At 36.8% G+C, this 20,778-nt stretch overlaps 2 pseudogenes; both read left to right on the top strand.

The window, feature by feature from the left end:
* The first annotated feature begins 1,586 nt into the window (after positions 1–1,586).
* Positions 1,587–11,679, top strand: LOC125420839 (ATP synthase subunit beta, chloroplastic-like; annotated as a pseudogene).
* A 173-nt stretch (positions 11,680–11,852) lies between these two features.
* The window catches only part of LOC125420098 (photosystem II CP47 reaction center protein-like), a 29,420-nt pseudogene continuing 20,494 nt past the window's right edge, over positions 11,853–20,778 (top strand).

The raw sequence follows: 20,778 nt of genomic DNA, 5'->3' as shown, positions 1-20,778 counted from the left end.
AACCCTAGACACTCTAAAATACCTTTTCAAACTTGCTCCCATTTTGAGTCAAGAGATAGATAAATAGACACATCCCATTGCACTGATCATGGGCATTCATAGTGAGTAAGATGATCATAGACCAAGAAGTGAGTTATTTATTAGCCAAGTGTTCTTCTTATGGCTAGATTCGATCACCTAGTCCATGTAGAAAGGAAAACAAATTTCACATTCTTCCTTTTAGGAAGGGAGGATTTGGAAAATCCTATTGATTGTAGATTTCTCCAGACCTCCAGGAAAAGCATGAATAAAAGGCTCGAATGGTACGATCCCTCCATCACCCCCTAAATGAAGGGGCGATCTCGTAGGTTTTGGTGTATGAAGATATGTTGTTAGGTGCTTCGTTTTATTTTCCCAATGAGGCCGAACCTAAACATGTGCTTGAGAGATAGCTATCCATATACTGATAAGGGATGTATGGATTCTCGAGAAAAGAGGAGCCGTGGTGGTCCTTCCCGAACCTCCCGGATCCCATGAGTGAATAGAAAGTTAGATCTACATTGGATCTCGCCTGAATCGCCCCATCTATCTTTCTGATGAGAAGTTCAGTTTCAAGCCTCAGTTTAAATAGGAGAAGTACGCCATGCTGATGTGCTTTGGATGATCCACATCTTAGGGTCAAGCGGTGATGAGCACATTAAACTATCCATGTGGCTGAGAGCCCTCACAGCCCATGCACAATGACACAATTATCAAGGGCTCGCTCTACCACTGAGCTAATGGCCTGTCGTGCTGGCCTCTCACTGGGGGCCTATTATGCCAAAAGCAAGAGAAACCCGATCCCACATGGGAGGGACATGGGAACCTAAAAAGGGGATCCTATCAACTTCTTTCAACCTAGGATAATAAACTCATCCGCTTAGTCTTACTTCACCATTGAGAAATAAAAGAAAACTTCCATCTCCAAGTTTCACTCAGACGTAGCTCGCTTCTTTTAGGGTGTGCAGCAGTGTCAAACTAAAATACCCAACAAGCATTAGCTCTCCCGGAAAAGGAGGTGATCCAGCCGCACCTTCTAGTATAGCTACTTTGTTACAACTTCACTTCAATCATTAGCCCTGCCTTCGGTATCCCCCTCCTTACGGTTAAGGTAATGACTTCGGGCATGGCCAGATCCCATAGTGTGATGGACGGTGTGTACAAGGCCCAGGAATGAATTCACCACCGTATGGCTTACTGGCAATTACTAGCGAAAAATTCTGACTTTATGTAGGCTAGTTGCAGCCTACAACCCGAACTGAGGATGGGTTTTTGGAGTTAGCTCACCCTCGCAAGATCACGACCTTTTATCCCAGCCATTGTAGCACTTATGTCGCCCAGGGCATAAGGGGAATGATAACTTGACATTATCCTTACCTTCCTTTGGCTTATCACCGGCAGTCTACTCAGGGTTCCAAACTCAACGGTGGCAAGTTGCGTGCTAGTGCCCATTTTTTACTTCTTAATTAAGTATTGAATTAACTGATTAACTTAACTTACTATCGAACATTTATTTTTGATTTCAATAATTTTTGTAAAAAATTTTGACATTTTTTTCTTTTATTTTGAGAATCAATCCTACTACTTCTGGTCCTGGGTTTCCCACACTTCAAAAAAACAACCTGGGGCGTATTGCTCAAATCATTGGTCTGGTATTGGATGTAGCTTTTCCATCGGGCAAGATGCCTAATGTTTACAACGCTCTGGTAGTTAAGGGAGAAGATATTGTCGGTTAAAAAAATAATGTGACTTGTGAAGTACAGCAATTATTAAGAAATAATCGAGTTAAAGCGGTAGCTATGAGTGCTATAGATGGTCTAACGAGAGGAATGGAAGTCATTGACACAAGAGTTCCTCTAAGTGTTCCAGTCGGTGGAGCGATGCTAGGATGAATTTCAATGTGCTTCGAGAGCCCGTTGATAATTTAAGTCTTGTAGATACTCACACAACATCTTTTATTCATAGATCTGCATCTAGCTTTATACAATTGAATACAGAATTATTGATTTTTGAAATAGGAATTAAAGTTGTAAATCTTTTAGCCCCTTATCGCCGTGGAGGAAAAATATAACTATTCAGGGGAGCGGAAATGGGCAAATCAATACTCATTGTGGAATTGATCAACAACAATGCCAAAGCTCATGGAGGCTTATCCGTATTTGGTGGAGTAGGTTAATGTACTCGTGAAGGCAATGATCTATACATAGAAATGAAAGAATCTGGAGTAATTAATGAAAAAAAAAATTCAAAATCAACATTAGCAGTAGTCTACAGTCGGATGAATGAACCGCCGAGAGCGCGTATGAGAGTTGGTTTAACTGCCCTAACTATGGTCGAATATTTTTGAGATGTTAATGAATAAGATGTACTTCTATATATTGACAATATATTTTGTTTTGTCCACGCGCGATCCAAAGTATCGGCCTTGTTAGGTAGAATGCACTCCAATATGGGATATCAACCCACTCTTAGTACCGAATTTGGTTCTTTACAAGAAAGAATTACTTCTACCAAAGAGGGGTCCATAAATTCTATTCAAGTAATTTATGTACCTGCTCCAGCCATAACATTTGCACATTTAGATGTTACTATCGTATTATCAAGAGGATTGGCTACCAAAGGTATCTATCCTGCAATAATGATACAAACCTAGGACGACTTGCTCCTAAACCCATATTATATTAGCCCAATCTAATTATGTTCAAGTTCTAATGGCCACCTCAACCCCTAACCAACCTGTGATTAGAAACCTTGGTATATAAGGAAAATGCCACAATAGGTGATGTAAGTCCTATTGATAAGTCAAACTAAAACACTCACTCTCTAATGGTGTTTCAGGTGTTCAAAAGAATAAAGAGAATTCAATCTCACAAGTATTTTCTTAATCAAATCCAAGTTTTTTTCTTATTGAAAAATAAGCCTTTAAATAGGCTTTGAAAGAAACAAAATAAACCCTAAAAACCCTAGGAAAAACCGGCCATACAAAGTAGTTTCGTACAGTGGCCGAAATTCTCACTCTTTTCCTAATCTAATTTGGTTAATTAATTCCTTTATTTTTAATTAGGAATTAATTAATTTACAATGAAAATAATAAAATAATAACTTCCCTAAACTTTTTTTCCAGAAAATAAATAAATAAAACTAAAAAGTAATGGTAATTTCCTAAAACAAAAAGTATAATCAAATTAGGAAACTATAATACTATCTTTTTAACTAAGTTGACTTTGACCAATCTTGGACTAAATTGAGCTCCAAATCAGCTTCAATATGCTTTGTAGGATGCCAAATAAGCTGAATATGAAGTCCCACACGTTGCCCATGCTTGGAAGAGGAAGAAAAAGCCAACTCAGCAAAATATAGTGAAGCCAGCATAAAATACAGTAAAAAATAGGACAAATTTGAAGCTGTCTGTACAACCCCTTTTTGAATGCCTTTGAAGCTGGCTTGACTTGATTCCATATCCTATTAGACATATGTATTGAATCCATAAAGAGTTGGAACCATTTCATGCTGCCCGTTGTCCATATTTGCACCAAAACTGCTACCCGGGGCGGTATCGGCTTCCACCACTTGGATGCTTAGAATAGGCTTTGTATCTTTAAGTATGGACAAGCTCTATTGAGAATTGCTTACCCCCTGTATAAATGCTCCCAGGTTGTCCTTAAATCTCTTAATTTGAGCTCTTATGATTGGCCTAGTCTTCATCCATGTCGGGTTAGCACCCCAGCGGGTTATCGGTTGAGCGGGATCGGGCGGAATCACATCATTCCCTTCCTCTTGAAAAGGATTTGTCCTCAAATCAAGATTATCACCTGCAGAAAAAGGAGATGACTCAGCAACATTAAATGTGGCAATAACACTAAACTCACCTATTAAATCAAGTTTGTAGGTATTGTCATTGATCCATTCCAAAACTTGAAAATATCCATCTCCTCGCGGCATAAGCTTGGACTTTCTTTGTTCGGGAATCCTCTCCTTCCTTTGTTGAAACCAAAACCAATATCCTGGGTCAAATACTATCACAACAAATACTAGAAATACAAGTTCATCGTACTTTTTAATTTTAGCAAATAATCTCTCCTAAATTTTCAAATTTCCGCTAAGTAAAGCTTTCAATAATGCAGATAAGTTCTATGCAACAAAAACATGTTTAAATAAGTATCTTTAATATTCATGACCAGCAATGGTTTCTTACCCAAGATAGCCTTATTAACATCCCCAAAACTCAAATAAAAATTTTTACTTTTTCTTTCTTTCCTTTCTTTTCCTTTTTCTCTCTTGGACACACTCTTTTTATCATCACTTCCAGCTTTTTCTCTTAATTTCTCGCTTTCAGTTTTGTCTTTGTCTTTCCCCTCACCAATGAGTTTAGAATACTTACCTTGGATAGCAAGTTTGGTCTTGACCTCATGGGTAGGTGGTGTAACCATTGGTGCCGTACTAGCCTTTTCTTTGAGCTTCCCAGCTTCCCTCCTTTGTTGCATTTGAAGTTGGCCTCTAAATACCTCCTTTGGAGTTAATGGCTCCAGCTTGACCTTCTCCCCATTCAATTTAAATACAATGGAATTCTCTCTCCCATAGTATATGGCATTCTTATCAAATCCCCATGGCCTCCCCAATAAAATATGACTAGCATGCATAGGTACAACATCACACAATACAACATCCACATATTTATCTATACTAAATTTTACCTTGGCTTGTTTATTCACTTTTATCTCACCACTATCATTTAGCCATTGTAATCTATATGGTTTTGGATGTTTAATAGTTGTTAACCCTAATTTATCAATTATAATGTTACTAATTACATTTGCACAACTTCCACTATCAATAATCATACTACAAATCTTACCTTGAATTTCACATCGGGTGTGGAAGATGTTCTCTCTTTGAATTTCATCCTCATCTTTGTATGCAGCAAGTACTCTCCTAGAAAGCAAGTTTAATTCGGCATTGGATGCTTGCAAGGTTTTGGGTTCATCCTCTAAGTCCTCCTCCTCTTGCTTGGCTTCATTCTCACTTTCTTCACTTTCCGATTCTAGCTTGTCATTGCCCTTTAACCCCATGATTTCTTCTATTTGGGCATTGGCTAGCGATGTGTCCTCCTCCCTGGCACTTAAAACACACACTATCATGAGTTCTATAACGTTTAGGATCTAATTTTACCTCATTCTTTGGTGCTTGGACAGATTCGGTTCTAGTCTCCTTCCTTGGCCAGTTTGAACTTTCATCTTTGACTTTCGGCCTTGGCTTGCTTCCATAGATGGGATTGTTCCTCCAGCCACTTAAATTGGACCTTCCACTGTTAGAAACTCCTCCAAGCTGTGACCCTACACCCCTCCTCTTGAATTGGTGCTCAAGCTTAATGGCAACATGGAACATCTCCTCCAACTCGAAGTATTGTTGCAATTCAATCTGGTTGGCAATGTCACGGTTCAAACCACCAAGAAATCTCGCCATTGTTGTCTCCCTATCCTCATTCATATTCAGCCTCATCATAAGCATCTCCATCTCTTTGTAATAATCCTCCACGGACCTACTTCCTTGAGACAAAGATTGAAGCCTTTGATGCAGCAACCTATGGTAATGTGATGGCACAAACCGCTTTCTCATATCTCCTTTCATTTGTCGCCATGTTGTGATCAAATCATCACCAACTCTCCTCCGTGTGCCTTGCTCATTTGTCCACCATTGGAGTGCATAATGACCAAACTCCATTGCTGCCAACTTCACCTTCTTACTGTCAGGACCCGTCCAGAATTCCTTCCCCGGAACCCTAGACAGCCCTGATCCCAGGGAAACCCTACCGAACTCTCCAACGGAAAATTCGGCAGAGCCTCCCCTAAGGGATTTACTTACCACAAATTTACCTGCACTGAAAACACACTTCTAAAATTGTCCCCTTATTCCTCCCACAGTACTACAAGTTGGTTCCACAAATTTCAGCACCTCAAAATAAATACAGTAATCCAATGCATAATAAATACAACAAGAGTGAAAGAAATAGTACAACTGCAATAAAGAAGAACAGGGTACTTCACGAAGTAAAACAGCGATGAAGATCGAGTCCGCTCCGAATGAACACCGACAACCTGGTACCTAGAGGAACGGAATTTAAGAGTGTGAGATGCTAATCATCTCAGTGAGCGACCCTACTACTATACCATATATAATTATTTGGAAATAATATTTTCTCTCAAAACCCTTACAATTCTCTCAGTTGGAAAGGTTCCCCTTTTAAAACAATTTCACAAAACCCTTTATCCATATTCCCCGAAAACCAAGACATCAATTAAATACCAGAAGCGGTAACAATTATATTTTTAATTCCAATTCAGTTTCCAAACATTTTATTTTTAAAACACAGTTCTGAAAATCATTTGATGCACCCACTATATACCAGTGGCGCCAACAGTACCCAGCGTCCCAAGGTACCGCCAGACAGGAGGTTATAGAAAGAAACCGGCATACGGTCGCGTGGCGTCCCACTGCGCCGCTGCTAACCTGGTGTCCCGGCCAAAGGGGGGTGGCCGCCCTCTCCGATGGCATCCACAGGACACCCTCATAATATCAACCGCGCGCTACTCACACCCACCTGCGCGCTAATCACATCACCTGCGCGCTAATCACACCCACCTGCGCGCTAATCACAACCGTGTGCACACTAACCATATCACATATACCATATCACATAATCAGAACACCAGTACGTGCACGGTGCATCTAAAAATCATAAAATCCATAAATTTAAAACAAATTTCACATTTTTCATAAGCATAGCGGGCATAATCCATCCGCTTGAACCGGGAAATTCTCCACAACTTCCTTATAATTAATACCATAAATCCCATGATTTTCAAATCCACCAACTCCCAAATCCATCAATTCAAATATCCACATTTTTTCCAAGCATAAATAATTTCTCGAAATATCATAATCAAATCCCATAATATTTTATGGGCATATTTCATAAAAATTGAAATCACCAACATAACCAAATATTTTCCTTGAAATATTTGAAAATCAAATCGTGCCCAAAAATTTACCATTAAAACCACACCAATTTCAAAATCCTCAAAACCATAAAATAATTCCACACGGCATAAATTTGTAGAATTCGCATTTTCTTAAATCCAATAAATTCATAAATAATTCTACAATAAATCCAATAAATATTTGGCACATAGAAATTAAATTCCAAATATTTAATTCACACATAATATATTCATCAATTAAATTCCCCAAAATTAATTTGAAGGTGGGTCACTCACCTGGAGCACGCAATTAACCCATGATCCACTACGGGATCAATTCTACGACTCACCGGTGCTCCTAGAACAAAATTCACAGACAGTCAAATAAATTAATATTTTATTCGGGTAAATAATACCCGGTACCCGGGGGGTCAAAACACAAACGATATCTAGAATTTACGAGTTATATACCGAATCGAAGCTCGAGTGATGCTAATCACAGATCCGGTCTTAATTTTCGATGATCGTACCCGACGGGGTCGAAATTTTATCGGGAAGCTTTTCGAGTTTCGGCTCCGCAATTCTCCCAAACCGTCGCGAATTGGTGGAAACGGAAGTCGGATTTGGGTTCAGGAGGTCGAACACTGCGGACTGGAGCTGGCTGGAATTTTCGGGTACTCGCCGGAACAGTATTTTCCGGCGGGCCGCCGCGGTCACCGGCAACCGTCGCCGGAACAGTATTTTCCGGCGGTGGAGGGAGAAAAATCGCCGCCAAACTTCGGACGTCCGATCCGGGCGCGTCCGGCGGCCGTTCGCCGTGAAATTTGGAAGGTTTGCCGGAAATGAGGTGGGCAATCTGGCTGGCCGGCGCATGTACAGTAACTAGGCCGGAAAAAAGTGAAAATGACCGGCGGCCGGCGGGTCCTCTCTCTCTCTTTCTCTCTCCTTTCTCTCTTTCTCTCTCTTCTCTCTCTTTCTCTCTCTTCCCCGAGAGTTTTTCAAAATTAAAACCCTGCGTGACACTGTTCATGCCACGTGGACCACTCAGAAGCTGACATGTGGCATTTCACTGTTCACGACACAAAAACATTAAAATAATACGGTATCCGGTAAACTTCAAACGTCCATAACTTTTTAACCACATGTCTGATTTAAGCGTGCCGCTAGTCTATGAACTCGTATCGACGAGTACTTTACAACCATACAAGAGTCAACTCACAATTACATCACAAGAAAAAGTCAACTCCCGGCACCTTTTAGACAGTTTACACTTCAACTTGTTTTGCCCATAACTTTCAAACCGTAGCTCCGTTTTCGACGTGCTACTAGTCTACGAACTCAGGGCGTCATGCACTTCGCCACGGTACCCTGGTCAACTCGAAATTCCCACCGAGTCAAAAAGTCAACTTTTGACCCCTTTGGTCAACGGTCAACGGTCAACGGTCAACGTGCACGGATTCCGGTGCGATTCGGGACGGGGTGTTACACTTACCCTCCGAATAATTATGGCAGTCGAATATCATCTCCATCTTTTCTTCCCACTCCAAATATGCCTCGGGATCACTTTTTCCCATGAAGGGTGGGATGTTGATCTTGATATTGCTAAGATTGTCATCTGTTTCTTCCCTCCTATACCTTCCATGGCCAACTCTCTCTTGGACAGCAAAGGTTTCGTCCATGCCTTCCTCAAAGTCTCCACCGAAATTCTCCTCCTCAAATTCCTCTTTTGGTCTCTCACAGCCTCCTCGTCCTCGACCTCGACCTTTATGGAATTCTTGCCTATTTGTTGTGTTCGGCATTCCTTGGGAAACTTCAAGCCTTCCCATCCTTTGATTCCTATGCTCAACTTGAGCACTCACCCGCTGTAATTGTTCCAAAACAGCTTTCAATTGCATTTGCTCACCATTCCCGGTAGCTCGTGGATCACCATGAAATCCTACGGACTCTTCTTCATTAATTCTCAAAGGTGGATCTCCTCTCCTCACCCATGAATCTGCCATGTTAGTATAAATAATCCAAAATAAAATAAATCCTCACCAAAAGGCACTCCCTCATGTGTTTCACTCAATCAAGGTCTTGACACTCGTGTTTTCACACTAGTTTCGGCTTTTACCATCTTTTAAGCTCACACACTCTTGCCTTTTTCCACTCAATGAATTATCTCAAAGTTATAATTAAAAGACCCACAAAACAACAATTAGATCACAAGTATGTTTTAATTAAACTTATCAACAAAACAGTGGCAAAAAGTAGGCAATACCGAAAGAATTCAACAAGACCTAGTTTTCGGCTTTCCTAGGCAAAATAAAGCAAATTAAGGAGAAATCTTTGGAATTTTTAAGAACTGGACCAGATGGTAAGAGATTAAGGATTCAAGAATAAAATTTAGGAAAAAGAATTTCAAACTCAAACAATAATCAAATTGAACAAAAATATAGAATAGTGTTGGTTGTTGTTCTTGTAATTCAAGTTTTGTATCAAATCCTTTAACTAATTTTAATCCAATAATTTAAGCACCTCAAATTCCAAATATCCAGCAGCAAAAAAAATTCTCCAGCACTCCAAATATGTAACAAATAGTCAACAATGCAGCAGTTCAAGGAAATTTCCAGCAAACACCAAATTCAACAAACTGATTTTTTTTTTTTTTAATTCGGCTTTTTCTTCTTCTTCTTTTATTTATTATTTTTTTTCAGTCACAGAGCATAAATCAACTGCAGTAGCAAATATAAACACCACAAATTGCAATTCCACACCAAAAATCCACCAAACCCGTGGCCTCCAACAAAAACAAAAGTGCAGTTTTTTTTTTTTTTTTTTAAATATGTTGCCACAAACCCTTCTTTTTTTTTCTTTTTTTTTTTAATATATGAATGCAAATATTTAAGACTAAAACAGCAAAGAAAAAAAAAAAAAAAAAACCAAAATTAACAAGAACAATGATGAAAAACAACCAACAAAGTAGGAAACAAAAATACGATAAAACTAGGAAATCCTAATTCAACTAGGAATCAATTATATATATATTTTTTTTAAGATGCAGAACGTGTATGGGATGGATGCAGCCTTAAACTAATGCTAAAATTGTAGAATAACACAAAAACAAATAAATTAAATAAAGATAGATCAAACCTGAATAAAATTTGGCTCTGATACCAAATGATACGAACCTAGGACCTGCTCCTAAACCCGTATTATATTAGCCCGGATCTAATTATGTTCAAGTTCTAATGGTCACCTTAACCCCTAAACAACCTGTGATTAGAAACCTTGGTATATAAGGAAGACGCCACAATAGGTGATGGAAGTCCTATTGATTAGTCAAACTAAAACACTCACTCTCTAATGGTGTTATAGGTGTTCAAAAGAACAAAGAGAATTCAATCTCACAAGTATTTTCTTAATCAAATCAAAGTTGTTTTCTTATTGAAAAATAAACCTTTAAATAGGCTTTTAAAGAAACAAAATAAACCCTAAAAACCCTAGGAAAAACCACCCATACAAAGTAGTTTCCTATGGTGGCCGAAATTCTCACTCCTTTCCTAATCTAATTTGGATTAATTAATTCTTTTTTTTTTTGAATTAGGAATTAATTAATTTACAATGAAAATAATAAAATAATAACTTTCCTAAACTTATTTTTCCAGAAAATAAATAAATAAAAACTAAAAGTAATAGTAATTTCCTAAAACAAAAGGTAGAATCAAATTAGGAAACTATAATACTAGCTTTTTTAACTAAGTTGACTTTGACCCAATTGAGCTCCAAATCAGCTTCAATATGCTTTGTATGATGCCAAATAGGCTGACTATAAAGTCCCACACGTTTCCCATGCTTGGAAGAGGAAGAAAAAGCCAACTCAGCAAAATACAGTCAAGTCAGCATAAAATACAGTAAAAATCATGCCAAATTTGAAGCTGTCCGTACAACCCCTTTTTGAATGCCTTTGAAGCTGGCTTGACTTGATTCCATATCCTCTTAGACATATGTATTGAATCCATAAGGAGTTGGAACCATTTCATGCTGTCCGTTGTCCATATTTGCACCAAAACTGCTACCCGCGGCCGTATCGGCTTCCACCACTTAGATGCTTATAATAGGCTTTGTATCTTCAAGGATGGATAAGCTCTGTCGAGAATTGATTACCCCCTGTATAAAATGCTCCCAGCTTGTCCTTAAATCTCTTAATTTGAGCTCTTGTGATTGGCCTAGTCTTCATCCGTGTCGGGTTAGCACCCCAGTGGGTTATCGGTTGAGCGGGCTCGGGCAGAATCACATCAAATAAGTCTTTTAGATTCAACCACAACTATGCTCAACCTTGGATCATTGGTGAAGAACATTACAAAGCTGATAAAGAGTTAAACAAACTTTACAACATTACAAAGAACTTCAGGACATTATAGCTATCCTTGGGTTGGATGAATTATCCGAAGAAGGTCACTTAACTATAGCAAGAGCATGAAAAATTGAGCGTTTCTTACCACAACCCTTGTTCATAGCAGATGTATTTACCGATTCACTAGGGAAATATGTTGGTCTAGCAGAAACAATTAGAGGATTTAAATTGATCCTTTATGGCAAATTAGCTGGTCTCCCTGAATAGGTTTTTTATTTGGTAGGTAACATCGATGAAGCTACTGCAAAGGCTACGAACTTAGAAACGGAGAGCAAATTGAAGAAATGACCTTAAATCTTTATGTACTAACCCTGAATCGAATTGTTTGGGATCTAAAAGTGAAAGAAATAATTTTATGTACTGATAGTGGATAAATCGACATATTACTAAACCACACACCTATTATCACCGTTGTAGATATCAGTATTTTGAGAATACGCCTTAACGAGCAATGGTTAACGATGTCTCTGATGGGTGGTTTTGCTAGAATAGGCAATAATGAGATCACTATTTTAGTAAATGATATGGAGAAGGGTGGTGACATTGATCCACAAAAAGCTCAGCAAACTCTTGAAATAACGAAAGCTAACTTGAGTAAAACTGAAGGCAAGAGACAAACAATTAAAGCAAATCTCACTCTCAGATGAGCTAGGCCACGAGTAAAGGTTATCAATGTGATATCATAATTAGGTGGTGGGCACGAATAAGAAAAATAAGGTGTATAACAGAAGTTCTCTTTATACACCTTATTTGTTTACTTCTGCCATTGAAATTGAATAAGAATAAAATATAATCCAATAGAATCGACTTTCTAGTGAAACAAAAAAATATTTAATTCGAAATTAAATAGATAAATAGAGCAGGATGAAAAAGATACAAAATCAATAAAAAAGTATGAGTAGAAAAACGTATTAGAGACTATTTACGCTGGTATCGAATAAGTTCTACCAACTATTGGATTTGAACCAATGACTCCCGCTGTATGAAAGCAATACTCTAACCACTGAGTTAAGTAGGTCATTTATCATCACAAAGAAAAACAAGTGTGACCTATCACATTGATAGATTATAAATGGAATATTGTTTATAAGCAATACCAATCAAATGAATCAAAGAGATATGATGTTGGATTGGTATTGCTTATAAACAATATTCATCTTGATAAGAAATTATCTACATGATACAATATGTATCACAAGCATAAGGGCTATAGCTCAGTTAGGTAGAACCTCGTTTACATGCGCGCCAATGTTTTTCAGAGGAATCCATCATGGAATCAAAAGATTTGATCTTATTGAAAAATGGATGTCTTACTTTATGAAGTTTAGGGAACAAAATAAGAGAACAATAGCCTAACAAATGGTTTGGTCTGATTCAGATTCGAGCGCCCATGTAGGCGCCAATATAGAACCCATCATTAAGTTGAGATAGTGATAAGGTGAATACCTTGTTTGTGCAATGCTAGGGATAATGAGTATAATGACCTCAAAAAAATTATCTTTTTGTTCTATCTTATGAACTTTATGGTGTATAAAGTTTGATATTTGATTTAAACGGGGCGATAGAGACTCCATTTAACTTAAGTTGATCTAGGCCTAAAGCAGACCTACGTCAGAATAACCCTTTTTTGAAACACTTTGGTAGTGCTCCCGGATTGGAATGAAAGGATTAGGGCAAGGTTAATCTAAAGAGAACAAGGTTTTAAATGTTTGGAAATTGATTCAGAGTTTAGATGTTCTCGGCTTGCTTTGTTTAAGCTGCTGGAAAATTTTCCAGTTTTGGTTGGTTTGTGTTTCTCTTGGTTTCAAAATGGGAACTAAGGTATTTTCTCAAAATATTCAATACAATACATTCATTTAGATGTAATACATACTTATAGCATACAAAATAGGTGTGAAAGCACACCATGGCTACCTCTAAACACCAATACAAAACAAGTCCTTCTTGGTGAAGCAAAACACATGTGTAAAGTAACTTTGCCACATGCTTCATGGTTTGTTGACAAGTGTTGCTGCCTCATTAGGTGCTTCATGTTGAAGTAGTCCTCATGCATGATGACACATGTCCTTCCATGCATCGGATGAGAGAGAGGCCGAATGATGAAGCTCCATGTCACCAAGTAGCTTCCATGTCATCATCCTTGTCACCAAGGTGCTTTCCATGTCATCAAGGTGCTTAGTTTTCTTAAACCTTGATTTTGGATAAAACACTTTAAATAACACATTTTGGTGTCTTTGTGCACCAACTTATCTAGCCTAGAATACCACACAAAATGATTTAATCAACTACCTAAACAAAATACAAAACAAACTAAGGAAGTTGCTTCTCGGCCAAGGCATTAGGCTTGGCCTCGGGTTTGGCTTGTTTATGGCTAACAATTTGTGATGATTCTCTAACATGGAATTCACATAATGAATCGAAGCACATGGAGCCATCTTTTTATCTTTTTGTCATTCAAAAAATATGATAGACTAACCGATATTTATATTGGTTAACGAAGAAGTCCAATGCACAAAAATGCATGTTAGGTCTTTGAAACAGTTCAAATCATTTTGATAATAATAAGTTTGATATGTTTTACCAAGAAGGTCTACGGTTCGAGTTTGTATAGCCCTATAAACCTAAAACCTATAATTATAATTATAATATAAAAAAGAAAAAAATTAATATTTATAGAATCTTAAAATATGAATAATTTTTAATAATTTATATAATATTCTATATTCTCATTTATAATTAATTCTAATTTAGAATTTTATTTATAATATCGAATAGAAATATAGAAAAACTAAAAATAAATAAATAGAATTTTAAAGTCCTTTTCTTTAATTCTTTAGATTTAGTTAGGTTTAAAGATAATCTAATCAGACCATCTGAAGTGAGGCAAAACCAAGAGAGGTTTATTTCTTTGTTTTTTATTTCTTTGTTTTTTCAATCCAAATTGAAGCAGCATGATTATGTCAATATTGTCAGATTTCAATGTCATAGAATGAATCAATAGTTTTCTATTCAATTGGATACAAAAAATTAAGAGATAAATAAGCGTAGAATATAAACCAAAGTATAAAAGAAATGAGAGGAACATAAGTAGTGATAGTGGACAAACAAAAAATATAGGAAACTTTAGTCAGCAAGTAGAACTTCTTCAATGAACTTAGAAAAATTATTATCAAAAATAGATATAATTTCGGTTGTGTCATCCAAAAAGAGGAAATAGAGTGGTTCCTTCGTGATTTTTGAAAGTATCGTTGGATACTATCGAGGAATAGATGTTCTAAATCAAGTAATGAAGTGAGTTTTCCAAAAAAGTCATAAAAAAATGAAACAGAGTTTTTTGAAACATTGGAAAAAGTTATCCATTTTTTCTTTTTTTACCATTTAGACAAATAAACTATTATGATTATTCAGAACTCAACAGGCTTACCCCCTCTTTCTTTGTCTGATTCAAAGGGGCACCATTGAGTTCTTATGCCTTCATGTCATGTCTACAAGTTGGTTCATCCGACTGCTCAAAGGATGAACCTAATCCAAAATATGAACCATAAAAGAAAATACCGATTAAACCGATCACAAGCATACCAATTACAGTACCTATTAGCCAAAGAGGAATCCTTTCGATAGTATTGGCCATTTTTCCTATTTTCCTCCACATTTCACTAGGGCATCATGCTAGAGACATAAACAGCCATAGATAATTATAAGATTATATCCTTCTCAATGAGATAAGAGAATTCCTACTATATTTTTACTATTCTCTTATCTTCTTTTAATTGAAGCAATAATTGGAAAATAAAACAGCAAGTACAAAAATGAGTAATAACCCCCAGCAGAGACTGGTATGATTAATTTTTTTCGTACGGGTTTGATTGTGTGGTAGCTCTATGATTCAGATTATATTTATCGTTGGATGAATTGCATTGTTGATGTTGACCCCAAAAAAGAAATGGTAAGTATAGCTAGTCCATTAACAGCTAACCATCGCACTGTAAAAATTGGATAGGTTCTATCTATAGTCATTGGGGCCTCCTAAAAAGTTTTACTAAATTCATCAATAACGACTAGTTACTAATGGAATTCCTTGTTGGCTCTCTGTATAATACTCATTTGGATGAAGGCTTCCAAATACATCGTATGTTAAACGTGCTGAAAAATAGCCAACCCACAATGAATAGGGAAGGTATAATAATGCTATGAATGACCCGATATCGAATACTGGTAATAATATCAGCAGAATAACATTCTCCTATGCTTCCAGACATGTTAAGCTCCGCATATTCTTGTACATTCAAAGGGGGATCAATTCCCTAAAAGTTGAAATCAGTAAATTTCCATTTACTAAAATTGAATTTTTTCTTTGTGAGATCATCAATATTGTACAAAGGCTGTCTTTAGAGTATACCAAATCAGTATAGCTATCCTTCTTCTAACACAGCAATGGAATTTCACAATCCATAACGAAATGAAGTGTTAGATAATTTCTTTCTTCTTTTCTTGTTGCTTGCCCATGTAGAATTATGTACTATTCAATAGAAAATACCTCAAATTCCTATAGTGCCCGTACTAGTACTTGTAATATAAGGTGATACGAACCTAAGACGACCTGCTCCTAAACCCATATTATATTAGCCCAGATCTAATTATGTTCACGTTCTAATGGTAACCTTGACCCGTAACTAACCTGTGATTAGAAACCTTGGTATATAATGAAGACACCACACTAGGCGATGGAAGGCCTATTGATAAGTCAAACTAAAACACTCATTCACTAATGGTGTTTTAGGTGTTCAAAAGAATAAAGAGAATTCAATCTCACAAATAATTTTTTGAATAAAATTCAAGCTTCATTCTTATTGAAAAATAAGCCTTTAAATAGGCTAAGATTATAAAGCAAAAACCCTAAAAAAATAATTCAAAACCGGACTCAAGTGTGGAGGAAAATAAAGTAGAGAAAAGGAATGTAGAGAAAAGGAAAGTGCCTAATTTTTCCTAGTTTCTTTAACTAATTTGAATTAATTAATTCATTTATTTTAAATTAGGAATTAATTAATTTACAATTGAAATACTAAAATAATAACTTTCCTGAACTTATTTGTCCAGAAAATAAATAAATAAAAATAAAAATAAAAGACTAATTTCCTAAAACAAAAAGTCAAAATCAAATTAGGAAACCAAAATACTAGCTTTTTGACTAAGTTGACTTTGACCAATCTTTGATCAATTTGACCTCCAAATCAGCTTCAATATGCTTTTTAGGATGCCAAATAAGCTGAATATGAAGTCCCACACGTTGCCCATGCTTGGGACAGGAAACAAAAGCCAACTCAACAAAATATAGTAAAGCGAGCACAAAATACATAAAAAAAAGGCCAAATTTGAAGCTGTCCGTACAACCCCTTTTTGAATGCCTTTGAAGCTGCCTTGACTTGATTCCATATCTTCTTAGACATATGTATTGAATCCATAAATATTTGGAACCATTTCATGCTGCCCATTGTCCATATTGTACCAAAACTGCTACCCGGGTCCGTATCGGCTTCCACCACGTGGATGCTTAGAATAGGCTTTGTATGTTCAAGTATGGATAAGCTCTGTTGAGAATTGATTACCCCCTATATAAATGTTCCCAGGTTGTCCTTAAATCTCTTAATTTGAGCTCTTGTGATTGGCTTGGTCTTCATCCATGTCGGGTTAGCACCCAGCGGGTTATCGGTTGAGTGGGCTCGGACGGAATCACATCATTCCACTCCTCTTGAAAAGGATTTGTCCTCAAATCAAGATCATCACCTGTAGCAAAAGGAGTTAAATCAGCAACATTAAATGCAGCACTCATGCTATACTCAACCAGTAAATTAAGCTTGTAGGCATTCTTGTTATTCGGCTCCAAAACTTGAAAAGATCCGTCCACATGTGGCATAGGCTTGGACTTTTTTTGTTCGGGGAACTTCTTCTTTCTTGAGTGCAGCCAAACCTAATCTCCTGGGTCAAACACTATCACAACAAATACTAGAAATACAAGTTCATCACACTTTTTAATATTAGCAAATAATATCTCCCAAATTTTAAAATTTCCACTAAGTAAAGCTTTCAATAAAGCAGATAAAGTTCTATACAAGAAAAGCATTTTAAAATTAATGTCTTTATAATTCCTAACCAGCAATGGCTTCTTACCCAGGATAGCCTTATTAACATCCCCAAAACTCAAAAAAAAAAAATTTACTTTTTCTTCCCTTTCTTTCTTTTCCTTTCTCTCTTTTGGACACACTCTTTTTATCATCACTTCCGGCTTTTTCTCTTAATTTCTCTCCTTCTGTTTTGTCTTTGTCTTTCCCCTCACCATTGAGTTTAGAATACTTACCTTGGACAGTAAGTTTGGTCTTGACCTCATGGGTAGGTGGTGTAACCATTGGTGCCGTACTAGCCGTCTCTTTGAGCTTTTCGGTTTTCCTCCTTTGTTACATTTGAAGTTGGTCTCTAAATACCTCATTTGGGGTTAATGGCTCCAGCTTGACCTTCTTCCCATTAAATTTGAATACAATGGAATTCTCTCTCCCATAGTATATGGCATTCTTATCAAATCCCCATGGCCTCCCTAATAAAATATGACTAGCATGCATAGGTACAACATCACACAATACAACATCCACATACTTATCTATACTAAATTTTACCTTTGCTTGTTTATTCACTATTATTTCACCACTATCATTAAGCCATTGTAATCTATAAGGTTCTGGATGTTTAATATTTTGCTAAGCCTAATTTATCAACTACAGTGTTACTAATTACATTTGTACAACTTCCATTATCAATAATCATACTACAAATCTTACCTTGAATTTCACATCGGGTGTGGAAGATGTTCTCTCTTTAAATTTCATCCTCATCTTTGTATGCAGCAAGTACTCTCCTAGAAAACAAGTTTAATCAAGCATTGGATGCTTGCAAGGTTTTGGGTTCATTCGCCAAGTCCTCCTCCTCTTGCTTGGCTTCATCCTCACTATCTTCACTTTCTAATTCTAGCTCGCCATTGCCCTTTAATACCATGATTCTTCTATTCGGGCATTGACCAGCAATGTGTCCTTGTCCATGGCACTTAAAACAAACAACATCATGAGTTCTAGAAGGTTTAGGATCTAATTTTACCTCATTCTTTGGTGCTTGGACAGATTCGGTTATAGTCTCCTTCTTTGGCCGGTTTGAACTTTCTTCTCCGACTTTCGGCTTTGGCTTGCTTTCATAGATGGAATTGTTCCTCCATCCACTTAAATTGGACCTTCCACTCTTGGAAACACCTCCAAACCATGAGCTTACACCCCTCGTCTTGAATTGATGCTCTAATTTAATAGCCACAAGCAATATCTCTTCCAATTCCATATATTGTTGCAATTCTAGTTGGTTGGCTATCTCACGATTCAAACCACCAAGACACCTTGCCATGGTTGCTTCTCTATCTTCATTCAAGTTCAATCTCATCATGATCATCTCTATCTCCTTATAATAGTCTTCCACGGTACTACTTCCTTGGGTTAAAGATTGGAGTCTTTGGTGCAACAATCTATGATAGTGTGTTGGTATGAATCGCTTCCTCATGGCTCCTTTCATTTGTCGCCATGTAGTAATCAAGTCATCACCAACTCTTCTTTGGGTATTTTGCTCATTGGTCTACCATTGAAGTGCATAATAACCAAACTCCAATGCTGCCAATTTCACCTTCTTGGCCTCCGAATAGTTGTGGCAATCAAAGATCATCTCCATTCTCTCCTCCCATTCCAAATATGCTTCCGGATCACTTTTACCCATGAATGGTGGAATATTTACCTTGATGTTGCCAAGATCATTATCTACATCATCTCTCCTATGCCTCCCACGGCCTAGCCTCTCTTGGACAGCAAGTGTTTCATCCATTCCTTCTTCAAAATCATCTCCAACATTTTCTTCCTCAAACTCCTCTCTTGGCCGCCCACGGCCTCCTCGACCTCGACCTCGGCCTCCATGAGCATCTATCCTTATATTCGTCACTCCTTGGGATGTTTCTAACCTATTCATCCTCTGATTTAAATGGTCAAATTGAGTATTCATCCGCTGTAGTTGCTCCAAGACAGCCCTCATGTCCGTTTGTTCACCACTCCTCGAAGCTTAGGAACCACCATGGAATCCTACGGACTCTTCTTCATTAATTCTCAAAGGTGGATCTCCTCTTCTCACCCTTGAATCTGCCATGTTTGTATAAATAATGCAAAATAAAATAAATTCTCACCAAATATCACTCCCTCATGTGCTTCACTCAATTAAGAACTCGACACTCGTGTTTGCACACTAGTTTCGGCTTTCAACTCTCTTTTGTGCTAACACTCTCTTGCCTTTTTCCTCTCAATGAATTATCTCAAAGTTCTAATTAAAACACCCACAAAACAGCAGTTAGATCACAAGTATATTTTAATTAAACTTACCAACAAAACAGTAGCAAAAAGTAAACAATACCGAAGGAATTAACAAATCCTAGTTTTCGGCCTTTCTAGGCAAAATAAAGCAAATTAATGAGAAAACTTTGGAATTTTGAAGAACTAGACCAGATGGTAATAGATTATGAGTTCAAGAAAAAAATTCTAGAAAAAGAAATTCAAATATGAACAAGAATCAAAGAGAACAAAAATATAGAAAAGTGTTGGTTATTGTTCTTGTAATTCAAGTTTTGTATCAAATCCTTTAACTAATTTTAATCCAAATAATTTAAGCACCCAAAATTCAAATATCCAATAAAACAATTCTCCAGAAACTCAAAATATCACAAATCAAATCTCCAAATCAAACAAGTTCCCAAACTCAAATTTCAACACCAAATTCAACAAACCCGAATTTTTTTTTTATTCGGCTTTACCTCTTTTCTTTTCTTTTTTTTTCCACTCACAGAACATAAAAAACTGCAGTAGCAAGGATAATTACCAAAATTGCAATTCCAACTCAAAAACAAACACCAAACCCGTGACCTCCCAATCAAAAATTCAAATTGTGCAACTTTTTATTTTATTTTTATTCCGCAAACCCCACTCTTCAATTTTATTTTTTTTTTGAATATATGAATGCAAATATTTAAGACTAAAACAGCAAAGAAAAATCAACAAAAACCAAAATTAACAAGAACAATGATGAAAAACAACCAACAAACTAGGAAACAACAATGCGATAAAACTAGGAAACCTAATTCAACTAGGAATGAATTTTTTTTTTTTTGGTTTTTTTTTTTTAATGATGCAGAACGTGTATGATGATAGAAGCAACCTTAACCTAATGCTAAAATTGTAGATTAACACAAAAATAAATAAAGCAAATAAAAATAGATCAAACCTGAACAAAATTTGGCTCTGATACCAAATAATACGAACCTAG

The sequence above is a fragment of the Ziziphus jujuba genome, chromosome 5, assembly GCF_031755915.1.
Source record: "Ziziphus jujuba cultivar Dongzao chromosome 5, ASM3175591v1".
Lineage (NCBI taxonomy): Eukaryota > Viridiplantae > Streptophyta > Magnoliopsida > Rosales > Rhamnaceae > Ziziphus > Ziziphus jujuba.
Note: the sequence above shows the minus strand (reverse complement) of the source record. Positions and strands in the feature narration are given on the sequence as shown.